Source organism: Schistocerca nitens, chromosome 8 (assembly GCF_023898315.1).
Source record: "Schistocerca nitens isolate TAMUIC-IGC-003100 chromosome 8, iqSchNite1.1, whole genome shotgun sequence".
NCBI lineage: Eukaryota > Metazoa > Arthropoda > Insecta > Orthoptera > Acrididae > Schistocerca > Schistocerca nitens.
The window spans coordinates 266,519,800-266,544,881 of NC_064621.1; positions in this window are offsets into that span (position 1 = coordinate 266,519,800).

Here is a 25,082-nt window from a genome sequence, read left to right on the forward strand (position 1 = left end):
CGCTTCTTGGCGATTTCGAAAAGTCAGTGCTAAGGAGTGAAAACTGAATATGATAAACTCTGTTTTTCGTAATAATTTGCCCGTCTTCTAGGCTTCAATCGCATACAGGCATTTTATGTAGAAACAGGCAGCAGGAAAGCTACTTCTTATTCCATTATACTCATACGTTGTATTATAGTATATAGTTCAAAGACTGGTTTTAAGCAGCTCTCCATGCTACTCTGTCCTGTGCAAGCCTCTTAATCTCCGAAAAACTACTGCAATCTACATCCTTCTGAATCTGCGTAGTGTATTCACCACTTGGTCTCTCTCTACGATTTTTTCCTCCACGCTTCATCCCAGTACTAAATTTGTGATCCCTTCATGCCCCAGAACGTGTCCCACCAACCGATCCCTTCTTCTAATCAAGCTGTGCCATAAATCCCTCTTCTCCTCAATTCTATTCAGTACCTCCTCATTAGTTGCGTGATATAGCCATCAAATCTTCAGCTATGTTCTCTTCAGCTTCTGTTCTCTTCATGTCCAAACTGTTTCTAGTCCATGTTTCACATCTATCATGGCTACACTCCTTACAAATACTTTCAGAAAAGACTTCGTGACCCTAAAATCTATACTCGATGGTAACAAATTTCTCTTCTTCAGAAGCTCTTTCCTTGCCATTGCCAGTTTATATTCTTATCCTCTCTATTTCGACCATAATCAGCTATTTTGCTTCCCAAATAGCAAACCTCATCTTCTACTTTAAGTGTCTCCTTTTCTAATCTAATTCCCTCAGCGTCACCTGATTGATTCGACTACATACCATTATCCTCGTTTTTCTTTTGCAGATGTTCATCTTATATCATTTTTTCAAGACACTGTCCATTCCGTTTAACTGCTCTTCCGAGTCCTTTGTCATCTCTGACCGAATTACAATGTCATCGGCAAACCTCAAGGTTTTTATCTCTTCTTCCTGGATTTTAGTTCCTTCTTCAAATTCTTCTTATGTTTCCTTTACTGCTGGCTCAGTATACAGACTGCATAATATCTGGAATAGGCTTCAACACGGTCTCACGCCCTACTTAACCAATGCTTCCCTTTCGTGCCCCTCTTCTGTTATAACTGCAATCTGGTTTCTGTACAAATTGTAAATAGCATTTCGTTCCCTGTATTTTAGCCCTACGACCTTCAGAATTTGAAGAGAGTATTCCAGTCAACACTTTCAAAAGCTTTCTCTAACTGTACAAATGCTATAAACATAGTTTTACCTTACCTTACCTTATCCCTTCTAAGATACGTCGTAGTATCAGTATTGCCTCACATGTAACTACATTTTTACGGAATCCGAGTTGATCTTCCCCGAGGTCGGCTTCTACCAGCTTTCCCATTCGTCTGTAAACAGTAATTGTTAATATTTTGCAACGGTGACTTATTAAACAGATAATTGGTGATTTTCGCATCTGTCTTCACGTGCTTTCTTTGGAATAGGAATTATTTTTGAAGTCCATGGATATTTCGCCTGTCTCATACAACTTGGACAACAGATGTAAGAGTTTTGTCGTGGCTGGCTGACCAAAGGCTATCAGTAGTACTAACGCGGTGTTGTCTACTCTCGGGGCCTTGTTTCGACCTCAGTCTTTCTGTTCTCTGTCAGATTCTACACATACAGTATTATATATCCCATCTCATATTCATCTACGTCCTCTTCCATTTCCATAATATTGCCCTCTAGCACCTTGTCCTTATATGGACCCTCTATATACTCCTTCACCTTTCCATTTTTCTTTCTTTGCTTACGACTGGTTTTCCATCTGAACTCTTGACATACATACATGAAAATTTCATTACAGTCTTGATCCCCATACGTATCATTACGTGCCAGATTGAACGCCTTGGTTACCAATCAGTGATCAACACAAAATTTTTTGCAGGCAAACTAGCAGAAAACGACAACTTACAATTGAAGTTTCCTTAGGAACTCCATTAGGGCTCTGTCAAAAATGCATTCTAATAGAAATCTCGCACTAGGAGAGAAAGTTGAACTGATTGACGTCTTCCTCTTGTCAAAAGGAAGACGTCAATCAGTTCAATCTCGCACGTAATGATTCGTATGGGGATCAAGACTATCTTAGACCGATTGATGTTTGACGCTTACGCAACTGTAGTACGCATGTGACGCACTGATGTCCTTCTTGTTGCTAACACTCAAGCCGAGGTTATGTACATACGCAACAGTGACCACCCGTGCGTAGCCAACCAGTACGCTCCTGCAGGCAAGTCATTTTGCGCGTCAGAGGATCGAACGAGATCAAAAAGAACGCTATGGAAAGTGGACAGTCGTGATGTACTGAACTTTGGACATTTGTTGGTTCCGAAAACTATACTTCTTTTAGGATCCTAGACTCTGAGGTGGACGACAGGTTTATGAAGGCGTTAATAAACCAGGGACCGAAACCAAATTTCAACATAATTTTCTTCAAGTAATTATGATTAACTTTTTCGAACGCTTTGTAAAAGCCCACTGAAAGGATTGCACGAGGCGTTTGTGTAGTTGTGGTACTAGCTATTGCATCTCCGACGTAAGCAGGGCGTCGGAAGGCAATACAGCCAAGGATTACGCAGCAGTAGTTCTCGTTAAGCAATTGATTCACGGCTGGTTTTAGGTGAGTAACAAAGCAGGATTTAACAGAGTCACTTGCCCTTCATCCCCTGTTTCCAATTTTTGTTTGCTTTGCGCAATAGCAGTCTTCTAAGTCAGCAGTGGCAACTGGAATTCCATTTACTACGTCGTTGAAGAGCTCTGTCATCGTTGTGCCCAGTATCTCTCAGAACCAAAACGATAGGTTCTGTTCACCTGGCGCCTTTCCGTAGCAATGTTATGTGAAGCTATGCAAACTTCATCTGACGTTAAGCTTTCTTTGAAACGTGTGCTATCTGTTTGGGTGATAAGCTTCTACATTTTTTGTGTGAAGCTGTTAGCGATTTCCTTTTGCTGAAACAAGTTGGTACAATACTTGCACTCTTCCGACAACATCACAGTTTGGGTGGTAAGATGTTCTCCGTTTTCTCCTTTTAGCTAATCCAGCGTACGTTGCTTTGGCGCTTATGTAACCGCATAATATGGTACACAGTTTGTTTCTTCCCCGTAGATATTACTGATTGGTTGACTTCCAACGGTAGTGTAGTCTGATGGAACTCTTTGTACCGTAGGTATCTCCCTCCGCCTTGATGTATTTTAGTCGCTGTAAAAAGTCAGACGAGCGTCTGAGATCGATTGGTACGGCATCCTTTATGCACTATAGATGGAACTCCGTTTCAGACTTCAGCCAAAACGCTTTCACCGCGCTGTATGTTTTTATGGACTACTTCAAAGCTTGTTCAGCGCTAGTGATCCATTAATATATGGCGCTGTGGATGTTACTGTGTTACTCGAGAGACTGATTCCAGGTTTGCTGGGGTTGGAATTGAAGTGCGGTGTCCTGCAGGTGTTGGGTATCAGATCTCCAAATTCCGGGATAGCTTTTTTTCAGCAGTTATGGCACGGTGGTCAGAAAATGCGCCTCCTATCGGGCTGCCGTGAAGTCCATCACACGGCGGTGCAGCAACAAGATCTCTGACCCCTCCCATCAGGTATCGATAGGAGCCGGGTTGTGGCTAAGGGATATTTCACTAACCTGCCCACAATGACGGTCGACTAAAATACGGCTTACTAGGCTAGAAATTTTGCTGTGGGAAGTATCTAATAAATTGATGCAGCCCGCATAGAAATCAAACATTGATTTGCACACCATTTTTAAGGCAGTGGGACAGTGTAATTAAAAGATTTAAAATTCAGCCATGTTTTCTATAGCTTGAAGGCGAGAAAGTGCCAGGCGAGCATGCGTAACGTTGACATGGGCAGAATATGTATCATATGAAGGTACCAACGTCGTTTCTCGCAACTTATGCGTATGGACAAATATGCGGCGAAAAGAAAAGAAAGGGGATATCTGAGTGAAGGGAACCACACATGGGACCAGAGGAATGGACACGTCCCTGTTGCTGAAGGAAGCGACAGAAAACAGTTGGATGATAAATATACATGTTAAAATTCTACATAATAGTTGATCCAACTAACAATAAGCATTTTCCACACTCTGTGCTAACAAAAGTATTTTGATTATGCATTTTTGGGGTCTTCAGTCCGAAAGCTCGTTTGATGCCTCTCACCACAGTATTTTATCCTCTAAAAGCCTCTTCCCATTTTTATAACTACTGCAACATATACCCATTTTAACCTACCCACTGTACTCATCTCCTGGACTTACTCTGAAATTTTTAAGCACCCCCCCCCCCCCAAATCCATCCGCCATACTTGCTTCCAATGCTAAACAAACGATTTCTCGACGACTCAGAATAAGTGGTGTCAAACGATCCCTTCGTTTAGTCAAGTTACTCCATACATTTATTATTCCTCAGTTCTATTCAGTACCTCCTCATTAGCAAGGTGTCCTACCCATCTAATCTTTAGCACCCTTCTGTAGCACCATATTTCAAAACCTTCTATTCCTTTCTTATCAGAATTGCTTGTTGTCCGCGCTTCAGTTCCGTACGAGGATACACTGCAGACCAACTCCCGCGGAAAAGAAATCGTAAAACTTAGATCACATTAAGTAAATAGATAAATTTATTATCCAGAAAAGCATCTTTTGCATTCCCATTATATATTTTATATCCTCATCTACCACTTCTAGTGTCTCATTCGCTAAAAGAATTTTCTCCGCCTCACCTGGTCTAATGCGCGTTAATTACATAACCCTAGTTTTGCTTTTGTTAATGTTCATCTTAAATCATACAGATTGAATATAAGAGGAGACTGGCTGCAAAACCTGTCTCACTGCCTTGTCAAATACTGTATCTCGTTAATGCGCTACAGCTGCCGTCTGGGTACTGTAAATGTTGTAAATAGCTTTTTGATCTCTGTATCTTACCCCTGCTACATTCAGAAATTTAAAGAGCATATTCCAGTCGACACTGTTAGAAACATTCTCCAAATCTCCAGGAACCCTCTTTTGAATTAGGTCTTTCAGCGTCCAGCAAATTCTTCTTGCAGTATAATATCTCCGACCCAATCATCATTTTCTTCCCTTACTATAACATTGCCTTCAAGTTCTTCTCCCTTGTAAAGATCCTCTATACAATCCTCCCCCTCTTTGCTTTCCCATCATTGCTGGGTACTGTTTTCTCTTCTGAGCGCTTGATATTCTCTCATCGCCTTCTCCTTCGTCCAAAGAGTTCTTTAATGTATGTTCCTTTAGTCGGTATCTGTCTTTCCCCAGGTTATATTTTCTTCTATAGACATACATTTACTCTCCAGACACACCTCTTGAGCGGTTATGTATCTGTTGTCAATCTCATTTTGTAGACTATCACATTTTGCCTACTTCTTTTCATTATAATTTGTACTTTCTCCTTTCGTCAATTACATTAAAGAACTCCTGTGATATGTAGAGGTTACTACTAGTCGTTGTTTTTTACTTATTTGATCATATGCTACCTTCACTGTCTCATCCCTGAATGCTTAATTATATTACATAAGATAACTGATATATCAGACGCCATTGACGGAGAGTGTTTGCTTATAGAGGTAAGGGAGATCGTAATGAGGTTCCCCAAGTACAAATCATTTCGCCAGTTGTGCAATATGCTGAATTAGTAATATAGCGAATACTGCCAAGCGAAATACACTCCTGGAAATTGAAATAAGAACACCGTGATTTCATTGTCCCAGGAGGGGAAACTTTATTGACACATTCCTGGGGTCAGATACATCACATGATCACACTGACAGAACCACAGGCACATAGACACAGGCAACAGAGCATGCACAATGTCGGCACTAGTACAGTGTATATCCACCTTTCGCAGCAATGCAGGCTGCTATTCTCCCATGGAGACGATCGTAGAGATGCTGGATGTAGTCCTGTGGAACGGCTTGCCATGCCATTTCCACCTGGCGCCCAGTTGGACCAGCGTTCGTGCTGGACGTGCAGACCGCGTGAGACGACGCTTCGGCCGGCCGGAGTGGCCGAGCGGTTAAAGGCGCTACAGTCTGGAACCGCACGACCGCTACGGTCGCAGGTTCAAATCCTGCCTCGGGCATGGATGTGTGTGATGTCCTTAGGTTAGTTAGGTTTAAGTAGTTCTAAGTTCTAGGGGACTTATGACCACAGCAGTTGAGTCCCATAGTGCTCAGAGCCATTTGAACCATTTTTAGACGACGCTTCATCCAGTCCCAAACATGCTCAATGGGGGACAGATCCGGAGATCTTGCTGGCCAGGGTAGTTGACTTACACCATCTAGAGCACGTTGGGTGGCACGGGATACATGCGGACGTGCATTGTCCTGTTGGAACAGCAAGTTCCCTTGCCGGTCTAGGAATGGTAGAACGATGGGTTCGATGACGGTTTGGATGTACCGTGCACTATTCAGTGTCCCCTCGACGATCACCAGTGGTGTACGGCCAGTGTAGGAGATCGCTCCCCACACCATGATGCCGGGTGTTGGCCCTGTGTGCCTCGGTCGTATGCAGTCCTGATTGTGGCGCTCACCTGCACGGCGCCAAACACGCATACGACCATCATTGGCACCAAGGCAGAAGCGACTCTCATCGCTGAAGACGACACGTCTCCATTCGTCCCTCCATTCACGCCTGTCGCAACACCACTGGAGGCGGGCTGCACGATGTTGGGGCGTGAGCGGACGACGGCCTAACGGTGTGCAGGACCGTAGCCCAGCTTCATGGAGACGGTTGCGAATGGTCCTCGCCGATACCCCAGGAGCAACAGTGTCCCTAATTTGCTGGGAAGTGGCGGTGCGGTCCCCTACGGCACTGCGTAGGATCCTACGGTCTTGGCGTGCATCCGTGCGTCGCTGCGGTCCGGTCCCAGGTCGAAGGGCACGTGCACCTTCCGCCGACCACTGGCGACAACATCGATGTACTGTGGAGACCTCACGCCCCACGTGTTGAGCAATTCGGCGGTACGTCCACCCGGCCTCCCGCATGCCCACTATACGCCCTCGCTCAAAGGCCGTCAGCTGCACATACGGTTCACGTCCACGCTGTCGCGGCATGCTACCAGTGTTAAAGACTGCGATGGAGCTCCGTATGCCTCGGCAAACTGGCTGACACTGACGGCGGCGGTGCACAAATGCTGCGCAGCTAGCGCCATTCGACGGCCAACACCGCGGTTCCTGGTGTGTCCGCTGTGCCGTGCGTGTGATCATTGCTTGTACAGCCCTCTCGCAGTGTCCGGAGCAAGTATGGTGGGTCTGACACACCGGTGTCAATGTGTTCTTTTTTCCATTTCCAGGAGTGTATTTATCTGATAACGATATGATTATTACGGTAGATGCACCAAATACCTGTTCATAATAAGTAATCTTTATTTCCGACTGACTGTTCCGGGTTTATCGCCATTTATGACGTGCATATTAGGTCGTTAGTGGACTGTCTAATAACTGTCATTGTTTTAATAAGATGATAGGCAATGTCCATATGTTGAAAATAAAACGGTAGTTACGACGTGACAGTAGCTCGACAGTTCCACTCTTACAACGCTATATTATTACCATATATGGTGAACATATAGCGTCGTAAGAGTGGAACTGTCGAACAACAGTCATATCGTAATTAACATTTTGTAATCAATATCTTGATATTATTTACCATCTTATTAAAACAGTAACAGTTATATGACCGTCCACTAACGACCTAATATGGACGTCACATCAATCTGAACGTATTTGGAAATAGCGACAAAACGGAAACAGTCTGTCGCGAATAAAGATTACTTCTTATGAACAGGTATGTGGCGCGTCTACTCTAATAATCATGTCGTTATCAGACATATTATGCTGCCGGCCTTAAATAAGAAAGAACATTTGAAATATATTCAGTAGTGTTGGCAGCGACTCCGAATCAGGAACAAATTTATCTTTATTGGTGACAGTAATTACAGACTTAAACATGATCAAACAGTACTATACAAAGCTTACTCCGCTCAACTATGCAATTGCTGCAGTAGGAAGTAGGGCAACACAACTCTCCTCCTGTGCCATGTTCTCAGTATGCTTTAGATAATCATGAATCGCGAGGGATGGGTAAAGTTGATAAGGGTAGAGAACACGTTAGTAAAGGATAGAAAAACAATCTCTCATTATCTAGATGTTTAACGGGTAGATAGGTTATTTTAAAAAGCGGAGTTAATTCGTGGAATAATGTTCGCCAGTATATTTTATATCCCACAGATGACAAGAGTTTGTAAATGGATAAAGAGTATTCTGAATTACTAGTTCTCAGGAAGGCTTCATCAGACTAACTCGGTTTTTACTTAATGACCAAGAAATACGTTCCACGTCCTTTTAGCAGGTATGAAATAGGGATTCAGGTACAAACACGCAAAGCAGCCATCGTCAGATGCATCATGTGCAGACTTTGAACTATGGTTTATGGGTTACTCGCCTCTCTGACGTCATAACTCGAAATGGCGGCAAGTCTTCCCTTCTTGTTAATGTTACCATCAAGCCACACCAGGCTCCCCTCCCATTATGAACCCCTTGCTTTTGCTTCCACCCCCATCCCCAGACAATTGCAGTCAGAGAAGGTGAAAGTAATACAATTGTGTTAGAGGCAAGCTGAAATTCAACTCCAGTTGTTGTTTCTAACCCACCCTCCTTTCCCCTCATCCCACCAATCCTCTCTTTTCTGACTTAATTTAGTAATTTTGCGGTCATTATATTGAAGCAACCAAACACAATATAGCTGTCAACATACAACTGGATTGTATAAAATAGAGTATGTTCACATAGATTCACCAATAGTGCAGTATTCCGATATCGACAAATACGTGAGCTTTACTTGACTGATCCGACGTTCTAAATCAGGGGCGTCCAACCTTTTGGCGTACCTGGGCCTTATTGTAAGAAGGTAAGAACTTTTGGGCCGCAACCGGCCGGGGTGGCTGAGCGGTTCTAGGCGCTACATTCAGGAACCACGGGACCGCAACGGTCGCAGGTTCGAATCCTGCCTCGGGCAGGGCTATGTCTGATGTCCTTAGGTTAGTTAGGTTTAAGTAGTTCTAAGTTCAAGGGGACTGATGGCCTCAGCAGTTAAGTCCCATAGTGCTCCGAGCCATTTGAACAATTTTTTGGGCCGTACATAATATACTTAAAAGAAACTGGAGGGGAGTTTCAAATTTTATCATACCTTTTAGATAGACGGGATTTGAAGCAACATTTCTCCGATTGTGCGATTGATGCTCACTTCTTGGGCGGCACTGACACTTGCTATGGGCCCCATGTAGCCTGTGGGCCTTCCTTTCCAATAACTTAGTATTTCTAAAAAAAATTACTAAGCTACCTCACTTGATTGATGCTATTCATGACACACACACACACACACAGAGAGAGAGAGAGAGAGAGAGAGAGAGAGAGCTAGAGAGAGAGAGAGGGAGAGAGAGAGAGAATAATTCGAATGCACTGTATTCTTTTTTGTGCTGTGTTCAAAAGTATTTATCCAAAAAATCATGTAAAGGTTGTAACTTGCACTATTTCTGAACACTTTGCAAGAAACTGGAAGCTATGCAAACATCGTGAATATTTTTTGCACCATATTCAAAATTATTTATCCAAAACAGAGTGTGCTACATGCAGTATTTTCAAGTGCTTTACAGAATACTCAAACGTATCCAAATACTCATTTTTTGCGGTATTCAAATGTTATCATCTAAAAATTTGGTAAAGCAGCACTTTTGCACCTTCGGAATTCGACTTCTTTACTATAGACTTTTTAAAACACTATATGTTCTGCCAATTGTCATTAGCCAGGCAGGGAGGCTTCTGCAACACCGAATTCGCTTTTTTTTCTTTTTCTAACAAGTCACGTCTGGCTGACATCGAATGCACCTGACTCACTTAGCTCTCTATTCAATCCTCATTCGTAGTATCTCGAATATTTTCAATGTTGACTTCACTGTGGAAAAGAACAGCAAAAATTAACCACGAAATTATCGATGAATAGACTTTCAGCCCTGAGTAATTACACTAGTCTTTAAGGGAACACACTTAAATTTAGATTTTTAGAGGTTTGAGTTTTGTTACTGAAAAAATTTTGGAAAAAGATCTCTTACTTTGCAGACGTTACGTATATGTAATGAAACTGAGAAGCGTTTTTGGAGAAAAGCTGAGCTGAAGAATCACAGACCTGTATTTATGAAACTTATAAAAAAAAGTTCGAAATGATTGGTCTAGAATCGAGGTTAATAATTTAACAACTGCAATACAGTGCGGAAAAGACAAGGAATACATTAATGAAGCCACTGAGTTTCGATACCGCAATTTAATTTCAGATATTTCGAGGGACCAGTAACATATAGAGAGTTATACAAAATTTTCATAACGGGCTCAACCATTTTTATTGAAATACAGTTTGTTCACCAGGCAAGTCAGTTTGGAAAAGCTATTTATTGCTTGAAAGCGTATATTTTCAGTGATGAGCTTCACTTATCACCACAAGCATATAATGCAATTTGTGACATTTATATTTCTCTTATATGGGACCGGTGTATAAGTTCGCTTATGCAAGGTAATTAATGAATATATTTGTTGAATAGGAGTTTTACTTCAACCACTACACCACAAAACTTCAAAATCTGAAATGAAATCCATTGCTTTTTTATGCTCCTGTAGAGCGTCACTTGCAAAATTTCATAATTCGATCTATGAGCTACGCTTGGGGTAACGGATAACAGCCCTCAGATTAATAATTTTCCGTGTCACAATTGTTGTGTCATGCTTGTTACTCAAAATCGTACCACACTTTGGAAATCTGAGCCTGGTAAACTGGTAAATGGGGAAATGAAATGGTAAAAGAAATGGGGAATATTTTACCTCGACGTTAATGTAAACAGGAGCACATGAAGTATTTTAATCGGTAATTCAGTCTGGTGACTGCTTTTAGAATTACGTGAAGGAAAGCAGAAACAGAAACCACCATAACCTATTTGCCAACTTTAACACAGTTCTTCTTGTTGTTAGATTTGAGGTTTCAATTTGCGTATCATTTGTAAATATTTTACTATCTGCACATTAAGTGCTGAATAATATCTGTGGCCAATTAAACATAAAACATCAGCCATGCTCAATCTTGTATCTTGATACAGGAGACGCGGCCATCTACCATGCATATAAACTGTGTTTCTTTACTGTCTTAACATTTCTGTCTGTCGAGAGAATGGAAAATTTTGTTAATTTCCAGTAACTTCTATTTTAAAAAGAATTAACCTTGTAACTGGACATCATAAACTTTCTGCTCATTGTGATTTCACTTACAGAATATTGGTGAAAAGCAGAGTAATAATATAAGGAATATAGTTTTGAATACAGTACTCCATCTTTTTTTGATTGGAACACCTTTACACTTCAGCTGAATATATTTCCCTATGTACAAGCCCCTATTGTCCCTTGGAACATGTTTTACATTTGGAAAAATAATTCTTACTTTTCTACAGTAATTTTTGTGATTTCAGAAAAACACTGCCCCACATAAAGACGAATTACCAGCATTGGAAATTATATTGAAAAATATATTACATTTCTATCACAGACTGGCTAGATTAGAAACTCTGAAAGTTACCACATTCTCCCCTAAGAGACTGCCAGAAAATTGGTAACAGTAAATAGGCCGCAGTAAAACTGTTAAAAGGTAGAAGAGTAGGGGTAAATGGGTAATGGTAAATCCGTCACCATAACTCGGTAATGGTAAATAGTTAACGGTCAATGGGCAATGGATAACGGTGAACGAGTAATCTGAAATGGCTAATATGTTATGAGACTGCACTATGACTGGGCTATTGGCAGTCACTATGATAGGTGTACAAGTGAATGTTACATCTGGAGGATAGTGTAACAAGGAACACATGTAGCTTTCTGATCGGTGTTTCAGTCTAATGACCCACTACAGAATTACATGAAGGTCAGACACTACAGAAAATAATCAGCAGTTTAAGCTCTTTTCCACTGTTTTCCTTGCTGTTAGACATGATGTTGCATTTTGTGCAGCGTTTGTAAATATTACGAGTTGTATATATTTAAGTTTTATATAATATGTCACGACTATTTTAATGGTGTAGTTCATTTCTCAGTTGCAGGTGCTTATCGCTAGTGAAATTGTGTATGTTTTTAGAAGGACTTGCATAATGTGTGGACGGATAAGCCATAATTAGTCACTCATGCACCATGCTGTACCTAGAAACGTAAGGAGATTTTCCACTTATTACGTGATATTAATCAAAGAACTAAATTTCTTCAGTGTTTCAACGATTTTCTCTGTTACTAAAATGGATTTTCTTGTATCATTTGCTAATAGCTTCTATTTCAAAATGATCTTAACTAGTAACGGTTTTTGGTAGTATTTCTGCTTAATTAGAGTTAACTTACTGAATACTAGTACGCAGTAGAGTACTAATGCAATGTATATACCATTAAATAAAGTACTGAGAAGATCTTCTCGATTGCAAAACTACTAAATTTGAACAGAATAATTGTTCCTAGATGCATGCCCATGTTGTAACTTGGAAGTATCTTCAGATATGGAAAAGACCTACATTTACAGAGTAATTTTTGTAGTTTCATAAAAATACTGCAGCACACATAAAGTGAATAATACCATTTCAAAATGTAGTGAAAAATATTATTTTACCTCCTTTACAGGGCTGGCTAGAGTCTAATGTGTGAAAATTGTTATAAAGTACAACACTCTCCCCTTATGGCCATCACCGTGATTAGGATATTGGGAAACTCCGTTAAGTGTAATGGTAGTCTACATATGGCTACTGACTGTCGCCATTTACGGTAATAGCAGGAGAGGATAATCGAAGCACTTGAGCTGTGGTACTACTGACGTATGTTTAAAATTACGTGGACTGATAAGGTAAGGAGGGAGGAGGTTCTCTCCAGAATCGGCGAGAAATGGAATATATAGAACACATTGATAAGAAAGCTAGGACATCTGTTAAGACGTCTGGGAAAACGTTTATGGTAATAGAGGGAGCCACAAACGGTAAAAACTATAGGGGAAGACAGAGACAGGAAAATATTCAGCAAATAATTGAGGATATAGTTTTCAGTTGATACTCTGAGAGAAAGGTTGGTACAGAAGAGTGATTTTGGGGCGCATGACTTAACAAATATGAATTAAAGCAAATAAAAAACAAATATAGAACAGTCACCAAGTTCGGGATAATGGCAGTCACCATGTGTTTTATGTTGACATAGTTAGCGTTACTAGGGTACTGACAGGTACCATCTACGGTTCAGTATGCTATTTCATCCAGCATGATTTAGCATTATCAGCGGATCATGACAAAAGTGTTTCACCAGAAGATAAAGTTAATTCTGTCTCACGGGGTATTTATAACAGATGACAGATTCTGAATGACTGGAATTCATCCAACAAATAATTGAGGGCATTGGGTGCAACTGCTACTCTGAGATGGAGGGGTGAGTACAGGAGAGGAATTCGTGATGCACCGCATCAAGCCAGTCAGAAAAGAATGATGACTTACATGGTTCTAACTTGAACCCTACTGTTCAGTCCGCACGCCTGCTGTGCAATCTGTACGCGGAAGAAGCAACGAGGTAAATAAAAGAAAGGTTTAAGAGTGGGATTAAAATTCTGATACACTGATAGCATCAGCGAATGTGAAGTGCAATCGCAGGGCCTCTTGAACATAGTGAACAGTCTAATGAGTACAGATTATATATTGAGGGTGAACTGCAAAAACGCTAAGTAATGTGATGTAGCAGAAATGGAAAAAGCAAGAAACCTTACATCAGTATCGGTGGTCACCAAGTAGAAGAAATTAAGGAATTCTGCTACTATGGAAGTGAAATAACCCATGACGAACGAAGCAAAGGGGACGGAAAATGTCGTCAGCACAGACAAAGTTGTCATTGCTGGCTAGGAGAAGTGTACATGTATCAAATACCGCGTTTAATTTGAGGACGAAAGTTCTTAGAATGTTCATTTGGAGCACATAATTGGATGGTAGTGTAACATGGACAGTGAGAGAACTTGTACAGATGAGAATCGAAGCGTTTGAGTTGTGGTGCTCCGGAAGAATGATGAAAATCCGGCGAACTGACAAGACAAGGAATAAGGAGGTTCCCCGCAGAATCTTCGATGGCAGCAACATACGGAAAACACTGACAGCAAGAAGGTTCAGGGATGATAGGAACTGTAGGGGATACCAACTGTAGGGGAACACAGAGATTTGAATACGTCTTGCAAATGACTGACGATGCATGGTGCAAGTGCTACTGTGAAATGAGGAGGTCGTCGCAGAAGGGAATTCGTTGCCAGCTGCATCTAACCAGTCTGGTGACCAAAAGAAAAAAAAAGATAAAAAGCATTTGTGACGGTACCCACCATCTGCCGAATGCTTTCTTTTGTGGCCTGAGTTTTGTATCATTGTCTTATTGAACCGTTATCTCTGTGATGCTTAACGTGGGACTGGAGACCTGACGTCAACGATATCTTCTCTTGTCTTCTGACTGCAGCTACCCCAATAGTTTTTGTCTTGGCTTAATCTATCCCCATGAGTTTCACAGCTGTACGTATTTTCTTTTCTATATCTTCTCTGATTCCAAGGGATACGCTCATCAGTCATACTTTGGAATCCGATCCGATAGTTAAACTGCCCTCACGAATGTTAGTTGTTTTTGTTGTGGTCTTCAGTCCTGAGACTGGTTTGATGCACCTCTCCATGCTACTCTATTCTGTGCAAGCTGCCTCATCTCCCAGTACCTACTGCAGCCTACATCCTTCTGTATCTGTTTAGTGTATTCATCTCTTGGTGTCCCTCTACGATTGTTACCCTCCACGCTGCCCTCCATAACTAAATTGGTAATCACTTGATGCCTCAGAACAAGTCCTACCAACCGATCCCTTCTTCTACTCAAGTTTTGCCACAAACTCCTCTTCTCCCCAGTTCTATTCAATACCTCCTCATTAGTTATGTGATCTACCCATCTAATCTTCAGCATTATTCTGTGGCACCACATTTCGAAAGTTTATATTCTCTTCGTGTACAAACTATTTGTCGTCCATGTTTTACTTCCATACATGGCTACACTTCATACAAATACTTTCAGAAACGACTTCCTGACATTTAAATCTATACTCGATGGTAACAAATCTCGCTTCTCCAGAAACGCTTTCCTTGCCATTGCCAGTCTACATTTGATATCCTCTCTACTTCTACCATCATCAGTTATTTTGCTCCCGAAATAGCAAAACCGCTTTACTACATTAAGTGTCTCATTTCCTAATCTAATTCCCTCAGCATCACCCGACTTAATTCGACTTCATTCCATTATCCTCGTTTTGCTTTTATCGATGTTCATCTTATATCCTCCTTTCAAGACACTATTCATTCCGTTCAACTGCTCTTCTAAGTCCTTTGCTGTCTCTGACCTAAAAGTTTTTATTTCTTCTCCATGGATTTTAATACCTACACCGAAATTTTCTTTTGTTCCCTTCAGTGCTTGCTCGATACACAGATTGAATAACATCGGGGAGAGGGTACAACCCTGTCTCACTCCCTTCCCAACCACTGTTTCCCATTGATGTACCTCGACTCTTATAACTGCCATCTGGTTTCTGTACAAATAGTAAATAGCCTTTCGCTCCCTGTATTTTACCACTGCCACCTTCAAAATTTGAAAGAGAGTATTCCAGTCAACATTGTCAAAAGCTTTCTCTAAGTCTACAAATGCTAGAAACGTAGGTTTGCCTTTCCTTAATCTAGCTTCTAAGATAAGTCGTAAGGTCAGTATTGCCTCACGTGTTCCAATATTTCTACGGAATCCAAACTGATGTTCCCAGAGGCGGGCTACTACCAGTTTTTCCATTCGTCTGTAAAGAATTCGCGTTAGTATTTTGCATCCGAGACTTATTAAACTGGTTGTTCGATAATTTTCACATGTCACCACCTGATTTCTTTGGGATTGGAACTATCAGTACGATAAAGTTAGTGTCTTGATTCTTGTCTGTTATTCGCACTATTTATGATGATTCTTACTTGTTGTTCCATCTCAGTTGCACGGATTTTGCAGTGCGGTGGAAATATAAATGAGAATTACTTTAAATGTCTAGACAGTTGCTGAATCTCTGAAGACGACTTTGTCGATTAGGTGATTCTGTCCATTATTAAACTGTCCTTTTGAGTGCCAGTTGTTTATTTGTTCAAGCTGCAGTCAAATATCTTATCTGCTATTATACTCACTGTTGTTCGTCGGCAAGTGGTCAACATTGTCAAATTAAAGTTCCAGTAACAGGCTTTGAGCCCTTCAATAACATAGTTACATCTATTCGCTAGTCTAATATGCGTCAGTCGAATCGGTAATTTGGTCAGATATATTTGAATAAGTTGCACAGGACTGTAAGGGATACACAAAAATTGATTTTTACGAACCATGTGTTCTAAATAGAACATTGGAGGCTAAAAGCGAGATTGATCAAAGTTTTTGTATAAAATAATGTTACTTTTGTCTCGATCTTCTGTCTTGTGACCAGTAGACTGAGAGGAAGGCCCAATAAGGCTACCTATATGTTTTATATTTGCGAGCTAGTAGAAGCCATCTTGTGATTGGTTCACTTTCGAAGTTTTAGCACATAGTTTCTAATTAATTCCCAGTTTTTGGCCAAGTTGCTTGTAAAGAATAATCAAACAGTTCAAGTCAAACCTTCTGATGTATTTAATTTAGAAAAACTGCAAGCTTCTAAATAGTAAGAAAATGATCGCACTCGAAACTGTCATTACCCTGTGTACCCGAAATCTGCCTAACACCACAACTAGAATGATTACTTTCTCCGATACAAGTCATGATCACCAGCAGACTTGTCTACATGCCTCGAGTATGTCTGCTTGTCATGTTTCCTAAGAGGAGAATCACAGACTCCACATGCGTTACCTTCTTGCTCTAAATTAATTTCAGTTCGAGAACGTTGTGACAGAATTCAATGACATCTCTCTTCAGTTTGCAATTAATAGTGTATTTCCCTTCTTTGAACCTTGATTTTTTTTTATCTCGGCAAAGGGAACCGGATTAGTGTCGTCAGAATTCCTTTATGAGTTAGTGAAAAATTTTAATAATATTGTGCCTACTTCCACCATCCCATCCATAGAAACGCTGAACTGTTCCTTAGTCTTAAGTGACTGAGCTTCCGACAGCACTTGAATAGATTCAAATAGATGTCCCAATTCACAGGTAAGTGCATAACTTTGACACCCCCGTTCTTTAATCTGGGTTACCTACGCGACTGGTAACACGCTGTTCATCATTCTTATAATTTCTTCCTCGTATTTTCTCTGTATCCGTAATTCTAGCAAAAGCTTCTACTGTTTATTAGCGTCTGTTTGTGAGGTCCTTCTTTTGCCTAATCGGTTGGTTCCATACACTTTCTACCCTGGTTTTTATATTATTTACCTCAATTTCGAGATCTGACGTATTTATGGTTAAACCTTGCAACGGCATATTGTCAAGTTTTCTCACCTTTTATTACCTTCATTAATTATTCTTGACTTTAAGCATGCTGTTCCTGCCTTTTTAGCGTTGTCTTCCCGCCTTTTAACGTTCTGCTCCTCTCTTCTAATCTTACCAACAAAATTTGCAAAATGTCTTGTCGCTCAGCTTCCGTAATACTAAGGTGCAGGGGCTGGATTAGGCCGCATACATGCTACTGATAGCAGACTCGAACTCTCTACTATGAACTAAAGTGCTGTGACATATAACACACTGCAGAGTTTTTCTTAACAAATAATTATTCGCGTGGTAAGTTTTCCTGTTCATTTCTCAGTATATGAAACTGACTATGCTGATCATGTGTATCTACTACTTTGACAGGTAACACAGTTAAACTATTGACCTCAGAATTTCCTCATCCGCTCATCTCTGCAGCTAATGAGCTATTAGACACAACCTTACTCAACCCGCTACTTCCAGTTTCTGATTTACGAGTATTAGATACCAACGTTTTGACAGGAGAGAACAATGCACCAAAACAGCACGATTAATTATTGTAGAAGGTAACTACTACATAGGAAACCACTGAACTTATTCGCCACGGTCTGAAAATTTACAAGGGCAATCCATGAACAATGACAGAATGGGCTCTATGTACCAGGAATTTTAATCTTATCAATATATGTATTCTCAGCCAAGCATATTCACACTAAACCTCACAGCGTTGTAATACCACCAGCAGAAACTCACTTAATGCACCTACTATCAACCAATACTTCAACCAAACAACATTTCTACTCAGAAACTTAATATAAATGTCAAAAGAACTAAAAACACAGAAACATCCTACAATGTATGGACGAAAAGAAACAAAATCCTTACGTTCCGGTAGTTCAAAGATAAATAATCACTGCATAAATCGACCATGAATTCTAACTTCAGTGCACCAAACAGTATTTCCAAGATTATCGCTTAATATAACCTTGCAATAGAGGTAAAGCCTATCCTTCCATAGACCGACAAAAGAAAGAAAAATATACGAGGGCCGTTCAGAAAGTAACCTCCGGTTGATTTAAAAAAATACACCAAGTTAAATAAAAATATTTTAATATATACATCTTACAACTACATCTTTGCACTATTTTTCTACATAGTCTCCATAGCGATTGAGGCACTTATCGTATCTCTTCACAAGCTTTGAAATTCCTTCTGCATAAAAATCACCCGCTTGTGCCTGGAGCCAGCCTGTGACCGCATCTTTGAGCTCTTCGTCGTCATCAAACCGCTGTGACCCGAGCCATTTCTTCAAATGCATGAAGAGGTGATAATCACTTGGCGCCAGGTCTGGGCTGTAAGGTGGATGGTTGATAACGTCCCACTTGAAGGACTCAAGAAGGGCCGTTGTTCTGCGAGCAGAGTGAGGACGGGCGTTATCGTGCAAAAAAACGATACCGGAAGTCAGCATACCACGGCGTTTGTTCTGTATAGCCCGTCGTAACTTTTTTATTGTTTCACAGTACACGTCTTGATTAATGGTCGTACCACGTTCCATGAATTCAACCAACAACACCCCTTTGGCATCCCAAAACACCGTTGCCATCAGTTTTCTGGCAGAAAAATCTTGCGAGGCTTTTCTTGGTTTGGTAGGCGAATTTGAATGTGCCCTCAACTTTGATTGTTCTTTTGTCTCAGGGTTCACGTACTTAATCCAGGTTTCGTCACCGGTCACGATTCTGTTTAACAATGGTTCTCCTTCGTCCTCATAACGTGACAGAAAGTCTAATGCAGAGGCCATTCTTTGAGTTTTGTGGTGGTCGGTAAGAATTTTGGGCACCCATGGTGCACAGAACTTACGGTAACCCAATCTTGCTGTCACTATCTCGTACAAGAGAGTCTTAGAAATCTGTGGAAAACCAGTAGACAACTCCGACATTGAGAAACGTCGATTTTCACGAACTTTTGCATCAACTGTCTGAACGAGTTCGTCAGTCACCAATGATGGTCTACCACTCCTCTCTTCATGACGAACGTTTTCTCGTCCACTTTTAAATAAACGTACCTATTCACGGACAACTCCTTCACTCATAACTCTTGGTCCGTACACGGCACAAAGTTCACGATGAATAGCTGCTGCAGAATATCCTTTGGCTGTAAAAAACCTTATGACAGCACGCACTTCACATTTGGCGGGGTTTTCTATTGCAGCACACATTTCAAACTGCCACAAAAACTAAACTAGCGCAGGTACGACGTTCACTCGACCACGGCTTGATGCCGACTGACCTGTTGAGTGCGTGAACGCACAGATGGCGTCGCTACTCCCCCCACAACCCGCACTGTGACCAGTTGGAGGTTACTTTCTGAACCGCCCTCGTATTTAAGGAAAGCAATAACTTTAAATGTAAACAGAATAATACACTAACATTATATCCGATACGGTAATCACAATCTTTTTCCAAGCTGAAGCATATTATTTACAGTGCATTTCACAAAAAATCTTATACAGTACTAATACATCAGTAGTGTCTCACAAATAATTAAATATATTTGTCAAGTAACACATAATTTTCTTTACTCGCACTACCAAATGTACCAGTTTGTTGTACCTAAAGTTTAACATGACCTAAACAAAGTAATGTTTGCATGCCCATATCCTCAATTTTTATACCCAATGTGATTTTTCAGTGTTGTCAGCAAAGGTAAGTGACACTTAGTGATATTTTACACGTGTATTGAACTGGTATCTACTTATAAGTGTTGTGAACATGCTTGAGAAATAATTTTGATATTACGAACGTGGTTTACTATTTGATGTGAATAAGAAATTGAGTAAGATAGCATGTCACTTTTCTCATGACAAACACAACAGAGCCATTCAGTTAAAACAGAACATTTGAAGGACACAACTCTTCAGTGTCCCCAAGGCAGTGAGAAAATACTAGTTTTATAAAATATAGCCCAAGTACAACCCCAAAACTTCATTCAGGCCAACCCTATCTTTTAACCTACACTAAAGAATTCTTGTACAAGAACTAAAGAAAAGTCTATGAATGTATTCCCTGCAGACCCATGTATTCACTTTCGAAAAATTCCTCTCAACTCACATACTCCACAGCCCACAACCAACACGCACCAATATATGATATGGCTTCACGTCCAAAAGACAAAATAGCCACATAAAACTTCTCACGAATCATTATTTTATAAACCATGAGAATGTACACAAAAAGGAACAAATTACTTTCTTGCAGCTAGTGCTATAGCAGGGTAGAGACAGAGATTATTAATGTGACTGCTGGCCAACAGACGCTAGTGAGATTGGGATCCTAGGCGAGAAGGTGGACACGAAAAATTTCTTATTCAAACTTCTGCAGAGTAAACTTCTTGTTTGAAGTGTAACAGTGTGAATTGTGGAAACTTCCAATTTTAGCCTACTTCTCGTTTTAGTTGCTGTATCGCTTGTAAGCTATAGCACATGTACAATCTTCAATTTCCTACTGTCGTAGTGCAATATTTGAGCAAGCTTCTCTCTATTGCTCGATGTTTCCAAAACACCAGATTAACTGTTCTGATTGTACTTGCACCGCCACCTCTGAATTCTGTCTCAGTAAAGTGATTAATGCTATCTCGAGCTACGAGGTACATAATATTATGATACTTTATAGAGAAATGTTCTCATTGCTGACCTAGACGTAGCATACAGTAACTGGGGTACGTTGAATGAAGAAATTAGCTGTGTGAATGGCTTAACACGAAATGGTACAGATATTTCCGATCAAGATGTTCAAAATGTGAACTTGCAATTTTCCATAAAAGAACAGTAAAAAATTCATGCAAAAGCCGATTAATGATCATTACTGTCTTATTGTGATAAAATTCAGACGCTGCAACTAATACTAGAAGACATACTATTTCCTCGTCGGTTATATGAAATTTAATTATTTCGTTAAACGTAACTTAATAACATGCAATAATTCATGCTTGCACACAATGTGTACGGTGTTTGTGATACACTCAAAATTCCTAAGAGTTAATTTCAGCTTGTTGAATTTGTAAGCGGTTATTAAAGCTAGTCCTAGATTTTATGGAAAATTACAAATTATCACTGTTTCCTAATCACAGCGCGCAATATGGAATCTAGGCCCCCAAGGTGATCCTCATGTGAACAAGAAAAACGCTGCTCAGCTCTGACCCAATACCTGAACTAAATCAGCTTCTTGTACTTGTCACAAATCGTTGCGCTGAAAGTATGTTTAAATTGATGCAACTCTTACCAAAACTCAAAACATCCGTAAAGAATGCGGCTAGCTGACCTCGCAACACTGTAAGGCGTGTTAGCAATATTATGTTTTACTCACAAGCATTAAAGATTAAACGTGACAGCCCAGGAAGAAACCATTTGAAAGGTCGCTTTCAACTGAAGTACTGTTATGACACAGAAACCACAAAGAATCTAAATTACATTTATACGAGGGTTGCCCCGGAACTAATGCACCGAATTTTTTTTCTCAATCGAAAACAGTGGTACGAATGCGAAACGTAACTTATGTATTTTTGAAGTCTCTTGAGTTAGCGCGCCAAGTTTCCGTCACTTCCGACACATAAAGTAACTCCAGGACAATTTCAAACTGGCGTCTGTAGGTGATATACGCTACAAGCAACGTCCCCTCGTTGAATTTCTCACTGCAGAGAAAGGAACTGTGGGGAATATTCACAAACGCTTGTGCAAAGTCTATGGAGCATCTGCTGTCGACAGAAGTAGAGTTAGTCTCAGGGCGCGGAGGCTGAGGACATTAGAGGGGGGTTCGGGGGAGTTTCAAGATTTACAGCAGTCGAGGAGACCATCTAATACTGTCACACCTGACATGTTGCAGCGGGCTGATGTCATTCGCTAGGACAGACGCGTTACGATTTGGCAGTTGGCGCTGCATGTTCGTGGATGCAATTATCCGCACATTTGAATATTCAAAAGTGTATGCAAGATGGGTCCCGCTGTGTCTAACGGTGGATCACGAATCGCACAGAAAAACATTTGTCACTATTGATTGCAATGTGACAGGTGATGAAACATGGGTTATTAACCATTTTTAGCCCGAAACAGAACGACAGTCTGTGAAATGGCGCCATTCTCTCTCCCTACAGAAGATAAAATTCAAAGCAATGGCTTCCGCCGGTAAGATCATGATCACCATTTTCTCGGACTGTGAAGGTGTGATTCTCATTGATGTGATGCCAAGAGGCGGTACCATTAATTCAGGTTCATATGTCAACACATTAACAAAACTCAAGACGGGCTTCCGGCGACTTCGGCGCCATAGCAACCCAGGAGATGTTTTGCCGCAACACGATAGCGCTCGGCCTCACACGAGTCTGAGGACTGCTGAGCACATCACAAAACCGGGTTGGACAGTGTTAGCCCATCACCCTACAGCCCTTACCTAGGCCCTTTGACTTCCACTTCTATGGGCCATTGAAGGATGCCGTTCGTGGAAGACATTTGGAGGACCATGAGGAGGTCATTCACACAGTGAAGCATCTGCTCCACCACGAGGACAAGGATTGGTGCCGACAGGGCGTACATACACTTATTTCGCTGTAGAGGAAGCCCATAGAACGAGATGGAGATTACGTGAAAAAATAGGGTGTGTAGATAAAACACTATTCCTTCGTGTGTGTAATACTCGTTATGTTGAATTAAGAATTGTTCAAGAAATAAATGCTATGCATTACTTTCACGAAAACTCTCGGTTGAGAACTTATGGCCATGTTTAGGCACTGTCAGAAACAACAGAAAGAAGCATGCAGAAACCAAAGAGAAGTCAGTACACGATTTTCATAAGATTCACTCCTGAACTTCTTTGAGGTGCGGAATAAATTACCAGTTCCCTGAGCACGTGACTGATAATATTAAAATGGATGCGAGAAAAGAGACTGTCTATGGGAATTTCGTCTTTCGCTTAATAGTAATTGAAGGAAAGAGTATCAATGCCAGAACAGCTTGCGCTGTAATTACAATTGGACTTCGCAGCAGATCTGTAAATTCTGATACATATTACTTCATTGGGAGTGTACAAGCACACAGGGAAGCACCTGAATAATAAATTACTACCGGCGATGAGTGCCAAGTGTGCAGTGCATTTGACTACTTCACTTCCACAGGATGACAGCGACGTCATCTTCCACTAACATAGACACTGGTGACCAAAGAGGTATGTCATCCATGCGTTCTGGTATATAACGACATCATACACTCATCTTTCAACTTATAGTGCTTAGTCTGTCACGTAGAGGAGGGGGTACATATGGAGTAATATGAAATACTATGGTTCCTTGCTTTGTAAGTGCTGTACACTGGTCAGCTACCTGAAAACTACGTTCAGCAGTTGTAATCTGCTGTAGAATGCATTCACAATCCAGTTGGCAGACGCCACGAGCAAGTGAAGCTACTTTAACGAATTCACTAGGGGGAATAATAGTTTGCAGGTTGGTGGTTTTCAGTCTCATTCTTTTCACAATACATAATTTATTGACGTATTTCTAACCAGAGTTTAGCGAATACACTACGATATAAAATAGCTTTTTTCTTGTCTATTTAAGTTAAATTTTTCATTTTATTTGCGGTTCTGAAATTCTAAATCTTTGTGTCACCAATATGGAATAATAGTATTCCGTATTTGTATCCTAATATTCCATATTTGTATCGTACTTTCACAGCCTGTTTAAGATATCGCTTCAGAAATAACTTTACGAGCTCGAAAACTGCGAGATGGGTCTGATAAATGTTTGAGAAAATAGGATAATCTTCCTGAAGGTGGTAAAAACTCTCCACGCTATATAGTCTGACCAAATCTGATTTACGAGCTGATTTAGCCAGAAAGACCAAACTTGGAAGAAAAACTAATCTGTTTCCTGAACAAGAAGAACAGCTGACTGAATATAGTGTAGTGTCTAGGAAACCTGCATACTCGGTTCAAAAAAATGGTTCAAATGGCTCTGAGCACTATGCGACTTAACGTCTGAGGTCATCAGTCGCCTACAACTTAGAACTAATTAAACCTAACTAACCTAAGGACATCACACACATCCATGCCCGAGTCAGGATTCGAACCTGCGACCGTAGCGGTCGCTCGGTTCCAGACTGTAGCGCCTAGAATCGGACGGCCACTCCGGCCGGCGTACTTGGTTCGCTAGAGAAACAATCAAACATGTCGTATTAATGAGTTTTATTACAACAAGACAAGTACAGTACTTCGGCAATTACACAGATGTGTCGCAAGGAAAGGGCAACATACAAAATAATCAGTCTTCTTCAGTGTAGTCAGTCCCATTTCTGAGCTACATAGTGAGTACAAGCGAAGGTACTAGCCTTGAGACTTCTATCCAAGTTGCTAATCTTGAAGCTGCTATTGGACTGGGCTGTAACCAGCTGGGCGCAGCGCTTATGTCCTCTCCACATAGGGGCCGCTGCTGCCGCGTTGTAGTCCTGGAGGGAGATCCGGTCAGCATGAGATTGTCTTACTTGTTCTCTGAGCCTTCT